At 37.4% G+C, this 12,173-nt stretch overlaps 1 protein-coding gene and 1 non-coding gene across 2 annotated transcripts in view; both read left to right on the plus strand.

Annotated features, from left to right (window-relative positions):
• The window catches only part of KCND2 (potassium voltage-gated channel subfamily D member 2), a 487,193-nt gene that overhangs the window by 400,556 nt on the left and 74,464 nt on the right, over positions 1 to 12,173 (plus strand). The gene's annotated exons all lie outside the window — the stretch shown is intronic.
• LOC118714675 lies at positions 7,521 to 7,627 on the plus strand. The gene has a single exon (XR_004986666.1). It is a non-coding gene; the product is annotated as a U6 spliceosomal RNA (small nuclear RNA).

Below are 12,173 nucleotides of genomic sequence, written 5' to 3' on the forward strand. Positions count from 1 at the left end.
GAGCTACATTTTTGTTGTTACTTGACTGTTTTGTAAGTTATCTAAGTGTAGCATCCACTTATCCCCTTTTCTATTCTCAGCACTAAAACAATGTAGCATTTAGAGATGCTTAATAATGGTGCTGTATTGAATTGGGTTTGCCGGTTGCTTTTGTATTAGCAACATCAAAGGATTTTCTTTGATTTTTTTTCATAGAATCTTGTTTTTAAATGATTTCCTTTCTCTTTTGCAATTAAATGGAATTTTATCATTAACTTAAAAGACATTCTGGATGTATTTCACTTTGTTTAATTGCAGGTTAGGCATCACTTAGTCCCACTGTGCTCAGGTTTGCATCATTGATTTAACTACAGCAACTTTAGTTTCTAGATGTCTTTAAATTATATGGATTGTTTGTCTTTCTAGGTTATAGAGTTCTCTGTAGTATGTTCTCTCTTTGGCTTAACACCACAGTTACTCATCTTAGAATATAGGAATTCTACATTGACTACAAAATCATATTTCTTTAATAGTGCATTAAATATTATTATCTGACTCATTTAAAGATAGATGCACTCCAAGAAATCAAAGATGACTTAAGAAGTGAGCAAAAATCCTGATAAATGATTCACATTTCTCTTGGGAAATACTGTACAAATATTTGCCATGGTAACCAGTCTGAATTTTCTGGTTTTCTTGCAACATTTTCTTCCCTATATGTGTAGCTATTTAGAAACAGATGACTAAAATGCTTACAAATTCGACAATTTGATGATGTGAGATAGAAAGGGGAAGTCTGGATGGCACAGTCTATGTGAGAACTAAGAATGGTACCTTCTTTGAAAGACTTACCTGAAGTAATCAAATATGTTGGCTGTGGAAGGACAGAAACCTCAGGTTACACAGTCATAACTAGTGAAGCTGGGTCTTGATTAAATAAGCATTATGTTAATCCAATGGGCACTCACTATGGAAAAATCAAGCAAGTTCATGATCATGGGAAGCTGAAAGCTGCTATTCTTTGCTCCTCTCAGAGACCCTGGCAGTGGTCATGTTGCCAGGATTTAAGAGCAGCAGCTGACTGGAACAGACTTTGGAAGTGAATGAAGACAGAAATCACAGGTTTAGGGCCTTAGAATTGTTGGGGGTTTTTAATCAATATTTAGTGGCAATAGAGACAGGGCTACAAAGAGGACATCTGTAAATAAATGAAAATATTTACATGACTGGAATCACAAGGTCTGTGCGTAGCCAGTCACCAGAGAATGAATCAGTTCCAGGAACGTGTAAGTCAAGAAACTGATCCTATCCAGGAAAGAATGAGGAAAATGAAGTGTGACAGGCCATTCTAAAACTTTTAGGACAGTTGGTATATAATATTATAATAGTTATATTAGTTTCAGGTGAATATATATAATAATTTGACATTTTCATCACTTTGAGTTCCAAAACTCCCTATCCAGCTAGTCTTTGAGGCAAAGGACGGAGGTTGATGTGTAGTCAAGTTTGTTTGACATCTATCCTTGGAAGTGAGAATTTGTAAAATATCCAGTACTGGCCTAAATGATACTTTAAATAACAGGAATGTGGCTATCCAAGAGATTGAATATAGGAACCCCGACTCCTAGAGATATCAGAAGCATAAATTAAATGATCTCTATCAGTTTTTGGACATCATCCCCAGTGACTATATATGATGTTAGCACTACTTTCGTTTTTGCTTTCAAAATGCTAAGGTACTCGAAACACTAGCTTCTAGAGGGGGAAAAATGCAATATAAATACGTTCTTTAGTTAATAAGTTGATTAATGTAGGCTTGTGTTTTAAAAGGATATTCAAGCTCATTTCTAGATCAGTAAGAATATGTAAATTGGTGTTATTTTAGGGTTAATAAATTAATGAGTAGTTCATATAGTTTAATCAATGTTCTATCTATATATTTATTAGAAATAGAGAATCGTTAACAATATAAAAATGACATTGGAATTTTTTACAAGGGAAATAGAATAATTAATTAGTGAGCCATTTTTGTTAAATTGTCAGTGCAATAGAAGGCTCTAGTGAATTGTGACCAAGGCTGATCCTTTCCTTCATTTATTGAAAATAAGCCTTATCTGAACAGAACACATGCCCTGTGTTATTACCATGGGTTACATTTAAACTTCATTATGATCCTTGAATATTAACTATAATATGGTTAGGGGAATCTGACCTTAGCAAGAACATCTCTTAAATTTATCATAGCAGCTAAGGAAGTATAGTGCATTTCCAAACCTCTGTTGCATTTGATGGCACAGGACTTAATACTATAAAGATATGCATATGTTTTCATTCCCTAGAACTTTTATTCCATATATAACATATGTTTGTATATATGTAAGTCTATATACATGTATGTATATCTTTTATATTTTAGTTCTCTATATACATATACACATACACATACACATACACATACACATACACATACATATAGTCCCTCCTTACAGGACATATTATGAATATAAAATCCAGTGTTTTGGTATATGTGTGTGTGTGTGTGTGTGTGTGTGTGTGCTTGCTTTAGCTAACAACATAAAACTTTGAAAACTTGATCCAGATGTACTTGAGTTTAGAGTTACACTTGTTAGTAATACTTTCTGAAAAAATTTCTATTGCTGTGAAGCATTAAGCCCTTCCAAAGTACTAAATGTGATGGGAAATATACACAGACAACATGACTAGGCAGTTATGGAACTTACATAAACAGTGGCGTTTCCATATTTGTATATTTTCATCCTGTATATTTAATTACATCTGGTAGCCTACCCTGAGGCTTATTTTATCACCCTACTTGTCCCATAAAGAACCTTGAGATTTCTTATTGAAAGAAACAATGAAAATGCTAATTAGTTATATTTTTCATCATAATCTTTTTCTGATACTAAAGGATCCCTCTCCCTTTCCTGTTCCTGTACTGCATTCCACTTCCAATGAGTCTCATTGTCCCAAAGCTATCATTTTTAGACTTTTAATATTGTTTTCTGCTCACAGGGCTTAATAACTACTTTTTAATGGATTCTGTTTACTTTGGAGGCAGGCATTTTGGAAAATTCAGCTTATATTTGGTCAGGATTAAAAACTTCTATGTGTCTTTGGGGCCTTTTTTCTTAGAAAATTAAAATTGTTTAATCTTTTGACTGAAAGAGGAATCAAAATGATTCTTTTTTTAAATTAGACACTTGAAATCTGAAAGGGATCACAACAGAAGACAATCTTGCATGTATTTAAATTTGTAGACAGAATATTTAATGTAAATAATTATTTTAGTTCTTTTTATTATTTTTTTTACCTGCTTTAATAGCTATCCACCAAACCCTATAAGTCAATGGGGGAGAAGGGGGACGTATGTAATAGTTTTAATAAGAAAAATTTTTAAAAGAAAGAATAAGCATGGAGTACAAGTTGTACAAACCTTTTGAAAGCTTCTTTTTTAAACTTCAAATTATCTCCATTTCTCTCCTCTCTTTAGTCAAGAAAAGCCCATCTAAATAATGATTCAAATAATGCTAAATTCAATACCATGAAAGGGATCTTATTTATTCACCAGGGACCCAGTGCATGAATTTGTGCACTTTGAAAGGAACTGTGGGCTGTGAGGTTGTGGTGGGCACAGGAGCAGGTCTCTGCCCATCCTCCATGCCCCTCCCATCACTGCCCCTGCCCCGGCCCCATTCTGCCAGCAGCCCTATTCCCACTGCCACTGCTCCCACGCACTGATGGCACTGGCCCCAATCGCTCTGCGCCATTCATGGATGCAAGTGGGGCCATCGCTGACAGGAGGTGTGAGAGGTGGCTACTGGCCTCGAATGACCCTTAGGACCAAGGGAAGGTGCCAAAGCCCTGAGCAATCAGGGCCAGCACCAGGCGCCAACAGCTGGTGAACAGGGCTGGCACCAGCAGTGGGTATGTGCGACAGATGGAACCGTGGTGCATAGGAGGAAAGAATTTTCAGTAACCACCATAGGCTCACCCCAATGACAGTAACTGTTGCCCCACCTTGGTCTGGCACCCCTGCCCACCTGCTCCACCATCCCACCGTGGCCAATGCCCACAATGTTCCACACTCTACTGCCTACTGCCAACACCCGCCATATTCCATGCATGCACCCTGGTGGTCACTGCATGTCATGGTGACTGGTTGTTCGGTTGTTCCACCATTCAGTCTAGGTCTATTTACATATTAGGGTTTTATATAGAGAGTTGCTCATTTAACCATGTGTTGTTCTTTTGCCTCTAGTACATATGTAGATGACCTGGTCACACAGAGTCATCCTATATAATAAAAGCCTAATATGCTAAGTGTCCGGTCATCTGGTGATTGGTCCACTGTTCAACCAATCAAAGCATAATATGCTAATGATATGCTAAGGCAGCTCAACTGCTCACAATGGCATGCACTGACCACTAGGGGGCAGACAACCAGTCAACAAGTTGCTATGACATACAATGACCACCAGGAGGCAGATGCTCTGACTGGTAGTTTAGCTTGCTGCTGGGGTCTGGCTGATCTGGAATGAGCAAAATGGGCCAGACATGCCCAGGAGCCCTCCCATGGTTCCTTCCTAATCCAATCATTCACTGGCAAGGTCCCTTGGCCTGGCCTGCACCCTCCCGTAATCTGGGACCCCTGGGGGGATGTCAGAGAGCTGATTTCAACCAAATCCCGCAGGTTACTCCCCTTGAGAGGGCGCCAGATTCAGGGCTCACAGCTGGTGAGCATTATTGCAGTGGCACAAGCCTCTCCTGATCAGGACTTATAGGGCATAAACCCACATCAGGCTCATGGGGCTGGGTGAGCAGGAGTGGCAGGTAGGAGCTGCAAGGTATTGGCCCAATCCACCCAGGCCAACCTGAGAGATCCCACCCATGCATGAATTTGTGCACTGGGCCTCTAGTTTCCTCATAATGAGGATACTGGTAGACCAAGATAGAGGAAGATGTCTGAGATGTTTTGAATTTGGCTAAATATAGATAGAGATTTTAAAAAGAAAGATGCATTTTATTTTAGATATGATTCATTTACGTGTGAATGAATATTTATCTCCTACAGAAGAATTTAAAGAATAGCAGTCATTAAATAAGAAACAATATTCAGAGAACAACAGTCATCATCTACAACAAACTTTTATAGTCCAAAAAGAGGCAAACAGCCCTAACCAGTTTGGCACAGTGGGTAGAGCATCAGACTGCAGACTGAAAGGTCCCAGTTTTGATTTCTGTCAAGGGCACATCCCCAGTAGAAGGTATGCAGGAAGCAGTTGATCAAAGTTTCTAACTCTCTATCCCTCTCCTTCCTCTCTGTAAAAAATCAATAAAATGTATTTTTTTAAAAAAGAGGCAAACAAGAAAACTACTGTGACAGGAGGTTGAGATAACAAAAAAGAAAAATCTATCGTCACCACCTTCTTAGTACATATGTGACCAGCAAGACAAGATTAATACAAATGAGCATTCTCTTCATTTTTTTCCATCTTCTGAATTCCCTTGCACTTTATCAACATAGCTTTGATCTCCACCTGCCTGGTTTTAGTGATTGCTACACATTCATGTCTCTTAGGCCCATGAAAGTAACAACTTGAGTCTGTTTCATTCAGGTATAACACCAGGCAGCAAGCCCCACAGCAGAGGGCCATAACAAGGATGAAATGAATGAATAAAGCAAGGTACCAGGTAAAATAACACATGCTGCCACACACATGGGATCATTGATCAACTGTCAGATTACAGAGGCTTCTCTGGCCAACCAGGCCACTTTATCTTCCAGCCCACCACCTCTCTAACCACTTGTTTTGCTTCATTTGCAAAGCCTTCATTGCTACCTTTTATTATATTAAGTAGGAATTTTGTAAGCTCTTTTGGAGAAGGGAATTTGTCTGTTTTATCCACTGCTGTGACAATCCCTTTATTTTAGAGCAGTACCTTAAACAGAGAAGTAGTTAAATATTTGTTGAATAAAGAAAGAAGGTTGAAGGGAATAGTGATGGCTTTAATTTGCAATAAAAATGGATTCATGACAAATCATTCAGATTAAGATACCCAGACACTAGGTCATAAAAGGCAGGTTCCCTCAGTCTTGAGGCCCCTGATGGATATGTTCACATGGTAGTACCAGTTGGTGTATCTGTTGGACTATCAATAATTCCATGTTGGTTAGTGTCTTCAGATAAAATCCCATAGTTCACATCGAAAGATCGAGATTGACCTCGCTTTTTGAACAACCTATTTATAAGCAGTTTTCCAAAGGAGACATATCCAAGCAGCATTTAGATGGGACCCTAAAGAGTTGAGATTCTCTAAGACTATGCATTTCTGAGTCCTGAACTGAAATTAAGAGTCCCAAGGCCTCTACAGCTATTGAATCATTGAGGATCCTAGGGTTTCTGTGTCTCAGTTCCTTCTCCCTGGATGGAGGTGTAAGGGGTGTAGAAGAGGTAGACTTGGATTATAATATCCCATCCAGCTGTAATGCTTCTAGATTCTACTATGGTCAGTGAAAAAGGATTTGACTCAGAGGAAAGGGGGGGAAAGGGGAGGGAGCAAGATCATCATGCTCTAACTACATATTCCCTCTACACACAACTATTCACTGACATCTGTTGACATTTCCCCTAGAAATGTTCCCAGTGCATCAGTAACAAGCAATTTCTATATCCACCTCTATAAAATGAAAGAGTAAGCATTTTGACTTTAGTATAAAATTACTAGCTATCTTTTCTCTCAATTTTTATCAAACTGTCATATGTACATAACTGTGATTTGGGCTTCATACTTTCTCCCTATCCTTTGGTTATAACTATTCACATTTTCGTTATTGAGTATCAGTAAGCCTGTTTGTCAGCAACATTTGTAAGAAAAAACAAAACAGGTAACCTATATGAATGCTGGTTTTATATCAGATATTAAGGATTGTATTTAATACCCTACATGGAAATATCCCTTGCTGAATGTTCATATGAAAGGTTTTATTTATCTCTTAATAACATAATTAGGCTAACTAAGGAACTAATACTAACTTGGAGATAATTTAATGAAACTCCAAAAAAGCATAGTTAAATTTTATGTAGATAATAATGCAATAGAAATGATACTATTTAAAAGAAAATGATAAAATCCTATATGATGTATTAAATATAAATTAGCTTTAATTATAGTTTATTGTCTCATTTTCACAAATATAATCTCTAACTCTGCTAGAACATGTTATAACTAAGTAATTAATTTCTTGCTAGAACATGTTATAACTAAGTAATTAATTTCTTTGATGCAATAGTAACCTTCCTTCATTCTTCTTTTTTAAAGTCAAGGAACACAAACATATTTCACAAGTTTCTGTATGTTTTCTCTAAGTGAAGTTTGTTTTCATTATGTCAATTATTTTCCTCAAAGGTATGTGGAGTAATAAATGAAATATAAACAAATATAATAGTGATAATACATCTGTTGCAGCACACAATAAATTAAATTATGAGGCCATTCAAAAATTAAAAATTAGCAATCTTGTGCTTGCTTCAACAGTACATATACTAAAATTAGACCAATAAAGAGGAGATTAGTTTGGCCCCTGAGTGAGGATGACATGCAAATTTGTGAAGTGTTCCATATTTTTAAAGAACAATTAAATAAAATGGATGAAATAGAAGCAACCAAAATACAGATGCAAATTTTAAAATAATAGTAATAAGGATGCTCAGGGACCTTAAAGGAAGAAAGGATGACCTCAATGAGAACTTAAACAAAGAGATAGCAAGCACTAAAAATAACATGAAAACCATTGGAAAAAATTAGTCAAGCAAGGCTGGTGTGGCTCAGTAGTTGAGCATCAAACTTTAACCCATGTACCAAGAGGTTACTGGTTGGATTCCCAGTCAAATCACATGCCTAGGTTGCAAACTCAGTCCCCAAGAGTGGGTGTGCAAGAGGCAGTCAATCAATGTGTCTCATCAATATTTCTATCTCTTCCTCTCCCTTCCGCTCTTCCTCAAAAAAAAAATAAAAAATAAATAAATCCATAAACATATTTTTAAAAAGAATGAATAAAAAATTCTATATAATAAAAGCCTAATATGCTAAGTGTCCAGTCAGCCATTCAACCAATCACAGCATAATATGCTAATGATATGCTAAGGCCATTCAACCATTTGCTATGACATGCACTGAGCACCATAGGCGGGTAGATGCTTCAACCAGTAGGTTAGCTTGCTGCTGGGGTCTAGCCAATCAGAACTGAGTGAGATGGGCTGGGCATGCCCTGGAGCCATCCCACAGTGCCTCCATAACTGGACAACCTTCCACATCTCTCCCTGGCCCTGATCATGCACCAGTGGGTCCCTCGGCCTGCCTGTACCCTCTCGCAATCCAGGCCCCCTTGGGGGATGTTCAAGAGCCAGATTTGGCCCAATCCTTCAAGCCAGGTCAGGGGACTTCACTGATGCACAAATTTGTGTACTGGGCACCTAGTAAAAAATATAATATCTGAAATGAAATGAAGAGTACACTAGAAGGAATCAATACCAGGTTAGATGAAGCAGAGGATCAAAGCAGCAAATTAGAGTATCACATAACAGTAAACACCCAAGCAGAGCATCGAGAGAAAGAGAGAGAGAGAGAGAGAGAGAGAGAGAGAGAGAGAGAGAGAGAGAGAATTAACAGAAATAGGAAGCCCTGGCTGGAGGCTCATATGGCTGTAGCATGTTCCATGCACCAAAAGGTTTCAGGTTCAATTCTCCGTCATGGCACATACCTTGTTTGCAGGTTTGAATTCCAGTCAGGGTGTATCTGGGAGGAAACCATATACTTGGGTGGTAATTTTAAAAAATTTAAATTAAAAATAAGAAAAAGAGGAAAGTCTAAGAAACCTCTGGGACAACATGTGCATCATAGTGGCACCAGAAGGAAAAGAGGGTGAGCAAAGGATAGAGAAACTGTTTGAAGAAATAGTGGCTGAAAACTTCCCTAATCTGGTGGGGGGAAAGTCACCCAAGTTCAGGAACTTCAGAGTCCCAAATAATATGAACCCAAAGAGAACCACAATGAGACACATCATAATAAAAATGGCAAAGGCAAAAGGAGAATCTTAAAGGCAACAAGAGACAGACAATTACCTACAAGGGAGTTTCAATAAGGCTATCAGTGGATTTCAACAGAAACATTTCAGGCCAGAAGGGATTAGCATGAAGTATTCAAAGAGGTGAAATGCCAAGACTACAACCAAAATTACTCTAAGGATATTTAAAATTAAAAGCAAAATGAAGAGCTTCCCAGATTTAAAAAAAAAAAATTAAGGCTAAAACAGTTCATTACCAACAAACCACTATTGCAAAAGATCACATTGTGGACCAGTAGTTTTATTGCTACCTTTACCCAGTGGCCAGATAAGTTTCTATTGAATGAGTACAAAAAGCGTTTTACATAAATGTTAAAGGTATGCTTTAAAATTAAATACCCATTGCATTTTGAAGTTATTACATGTTCTTACAAGCTAATATGTTTTTAAAATATGAAACTTTGTAAAACACCGTGTAATATGAAGTGAGAATTCTTGTGATCCGTCCTCAATGTGTTAAAATAATTGCTTTAAGAAGAAATAGAAAGGGTGGGGGGGGGCATAAATATAAAGAAAAATGGCAATAAATATATACTTATCAATAATGCCCTTAAATGTAAATAGCTTAAGTGCTCTAATCAAAAGACAGGGTATCTGAGAGGATAAGAAAACATGACCCATATATATGTTGTCTACAAATATCTACCTCAGAACAAAAGATTCACACAGGCTCAATGTGAAGGATGGGGAAAATTTCCCATGCAAACGGAAACAAACAAACAAACAAAAAACTGGGATAGCAATGCTCCTATCTGACAAAATAGACTTCAAAACAAATGACATAAAAGAGACAAACAAGGTCACTACATAATATTAAAGGAATTATTCCAACAAGAGGATATAAACCTGATGAACTTATGGATCCAATATAGGAGCGACTAAACATGGGGGGAAATCTTGGTGGACTTTAAAGGAGAGATGAACAGAATACAGTCATAGAAGGGGATTTTAACACCCCACTGTCATCAATGAATATGTCTCCCAGACAAAAGAAAAAAAAAATCAATAAGGACATAGCAACCTTACATGAAAAACTAGATTGGAAGTGTTTAATTGCCATTTAGAGAATATTTCATCCCAAAGCAGCAAAATATACCTTCTTCTCAAGTGTGCATGGAACATTCTCAGATAGGCTGTATGTTAGGACACAAAATAAGTCTTAACGAATTATAATCGTTATATAATTAATTGAAATTGTATAGCAGAAATAGAGTCTTGGATACATAGAAGAGACTGAAGTCTTTCAGAGGGATGGAGGAGTGGGGGACAGGATGAAAGAAGACGGAGAGATTAGTGAAAGAACCCATAGACACAGACAGCAGTGTGGTGGTGGCCAAAGGGAGGAAGGGCGAGGACTGGGTGGAGATGGGCAAAGGCTGTGGGGGAATGGGGCCATCTGTAATAGTACCAACAATAAAAATGACGTTTAAAAAATTGGCAATCTTTCAGATAAAGATTTTTTTAATGTGTTTGACAGTCCTAAAAATAAATTAAATCTATGTGTATTGAAATAGAATGTAAAATAGTTTAAGATCACTGTGGTGTACTGTTCTTTCTATTAGACATCAATGCATACAAAAAGCACAAAGATTTCAGGGGACCCGTCAAAAACTTACCCCAGCTCTCCACTCATATCACAAAAACTGGTCCTGTTGATCAGCCATTTAAATGAGTATTGAATGACACAACAGTCATTTTCAGAGAAACAAGGAACTAGATTATTTCATTGGGAAATGTGGTTGTAACATGTATCATTTAAGATTTGTTAGCTATATGTAACACAAAGCCCAATAAAAAGTACTTGAAAAAATAGTCATTTATTTTCTCTCTCAGTAAGAACTTTGGAGTTTGGCATTCTCATGGTTGATTTAGTATCTATAATGTCTGTTCCACTATTCTGCTCCACCATCATTTGGAATGTCAGTGATAATGCTGATTAAGATTTTAAGATGACTAAAGTAGTTTGTAAGTATCATGTCTTCATAGAGAAACTTTCAAATGAATAAAGAAGTCAGTCTTTTCATGTGTCAGAGACTTTCATCAGACTCTCCAGATATCTTGTTGGCCAAAACAGCTTCATTATCCCATTCACAAATCACTTGCTGGCAAAGGCAAATGGAGTTCCCATGACTGACTTAAAGAACAAAATGGTTAGCCCAGCTGGCATGGCTCAGTTGGTTGAGCATCATCCCATGCACCAAGAGGTCGCCAGTTTGATTCCAGGTCAGGGCACATGCTTGGGCATGCAGGAGGCAGCTAGTCAATCTCTCTCTCTCCCTCTCTTTTCCTCTATCCGAAATCAATAAAAACATACTTTAAAAAGAATATAATTATCTCTTAAAACACTAGTTAGATAGCCTTTATTTGGAGAACAATACTATGCCATACCTGAGAAAAATTGGCCTTCTTTAGGAAAGAAGAAAGGGACATGATGATGGACAAAGAAAACACCAATATCTGCCGCAAAATTATATGTGACAACTTTCCACCTGAAAAATCTGATAAAATTCTGACTTTTAACCAATTCTGAAAGCAGATAGGCTAACTGAGGATTACTGCCTCCTCCCAGCAATCTGAGGCAAGTTCATATCCAACACCAAGCACAGTGCCCGTCTCTCAGTGCCTGTGTGATGAATAAATGAAAAGGGCCTGCAGTTGTTACTTTGTTTTCTCTAATAATGATATTTCAAGTGGAGATGACTCACTGGCATTTCTTAAGAAGCCAGCATGGGGACACACTAATAATACTGAGTGTCCTAGAGACTCTAGAGGGTCCAGTGCAGAACAATGTCAGGGGAACTCAGAAGTCTTTTATTCTATGGGAAAAGGAGTAACATCAAGATAAGTCATTGAAAAGATGCTAGTAGCATAGTCAGTGCAAGAAGCAACCACTCAAAACAGATGTAAGTGCTATGTTTTATAATTTACTTAGTAAAGTATAAAAATGATATTATGACAGGCATATGTTATATGTACAACTTGAATGTGTATAACACAATTAGAACATTCTATGCTCAAAGATTATTAAGGAGCATGAAAATTTTGAAAA

Source organism: Pipistrellus kuhlii, unplaced genomic scaffold (genome assembly GCF_014108245.1).
Source record: "Pipistrellus kuhlii isolate mPipKuh1 unplaced genomic scaffold, mPipKuh1.p scaffold_m20_p_10, whole genome shotgun sequence".
NCBI lineage: Eukaryota > Metazoa > Chordata > Mammalia > Chiroptera > Vespertilionidae > Pipistrellus > Pipistrellus kuhlii.